Source organism: Arachis duranensis, chromosome 6, assembly GCF_000817695.3.
Source record: "Arachis duranensis cultivar V14167 chromosome 6, aradu.V14167.gnm2.J7QH, whole genome shotgun sequence".
Lineage (NCBI taxonomy): Eukaryota > Viridiplantae > Streptophyta > Magnoliopsida > Fabales > Fabaceae > Arachis > Arachis duranensis.
In genome coordinates, this window is record NC_029777.3 from 100,115,864 (window position 1) to 100,117,468 (window position 1,605).

A 1,605-nucleotide genomic window follows, 5' to 3' on the forward strand; every position below is an offset into this window, starting at 1 on the left:
CTGCTGGTACCCTGAACTGATAATTTATAACTTGTCCCTGATATTGGCTGCAACTTGAATGTGCCGCTGATGCAGCATCAAACAGGTTTATCTGAATATAACACTCACGCATTAGCTAAACTATTAACGAGAAAAATAAACTCAATCGCCACAAATTTAAAGAACATTACTTTTACCTTGCTTAAAACTTTAGTCTTCTTCTTCTTTGTGGCATTTGCAATCTGTTTCTCCAGCTTTGAACCTAGTCTGTTTTTTGGACGTCCTCTTGTTCGAATCCTTGGCGGGCTTTGAAGCTCGTTAACGGATTCCAAGTTGGCGTCTTCGTGGGATAAAGAAAATGTCCCCTTCCTTTTGGCTTTTAATGCTTCCATCTCGGCCATGGCATTATCGTACGCACGGTGCAGAATTGCAGTCAGCTCCTCCGATTCGGAGGCAAATTCGCAAATATTTTGCGAACGAAAAACCAATTGGTTGAACCTCTTGCTTCTTGGCTCCATCAGTGGCTAGTCGTGGCTGCTCATGATGTGTGTGTGTCGCCTCTTTACCTTCTTGCTCCATCGTTCCAGTATATATCTAGGGGACACTTGGCTTACTTGTTCGAAGCTTAACACACTTAGTGCGTGACGGCACAGTATCCCTCTCGACTCGAAAAATAAGCATTGGCATTTTACCTCGGCTGCAACTGAGTCGTAGGTAACCGCGAACTTGTTGAATATTGAGCTGGAAACTTGTTCCACAACTTCGTATACTGAATAGCCTAGAGCGGAATTCTTTAATCTGGTGATGCAATTCGCCTTTCCTCTGAATTGCGCTTGGACTTCCTTAAACTTTGCGTGAGTGTACGCATCTTGAAACTGAGCTTCAATGGAGGATTTGGTTGCACACGGTATGACCGTATGAAAATCTGCAGCATCTGATTCTCTCTCTGCTTGCTCCCTGCTTCCGAGGCAATTATCGTATTGTTTGATGAACTGAATAAGCGAGCTGTTCCGGGTGATGTACTTGTTAAAAAATGAATGCATGCTCTCGCTCCTTTGTGTGCTTCTCATCCCTGCCCAGAAGTGGTGATCCAGATAGATAGGAACCCATATATGACGGTCTTCGTACAGATCTGCATAATACACCCAAACACAGACTGTAAAATACACCCAAAAGAACGTACAATTTACACCCCTGCTGCAGATTTTAAAAACACATTACCTGAAAGCCACTTATTGTCCGCAAGACCAAAATTCACCAGAAAATCGTTCCAATTCCTATCGAATGAGTCTTTGCTATGAGAGTTCCAAACAATATGGCTCATTTGTTGTTCGATATCGGCATGTCCCTTGTACCCGTTTAATTTGCTTGGAATCTTCTTCATGATGTGCCAAATACACCAGCGGTGAACTGTTGTTGGCATACAGGCCTCTAAAGCCCTTTTCATTGATGCGCACTGATCGGTGAGAAACCTTTCGGAGCGTTTCCTTCCATGCAACGAAGCCAGCATTGAAATAACCATTTGAATGATTCAATTTCTTCGTTCTTCATCAAAGAGCATCCGAGAAGTGTTGACTGACCGTGGTGATTCACCCCGACAAAAGAAACACATACCAAATTATACCT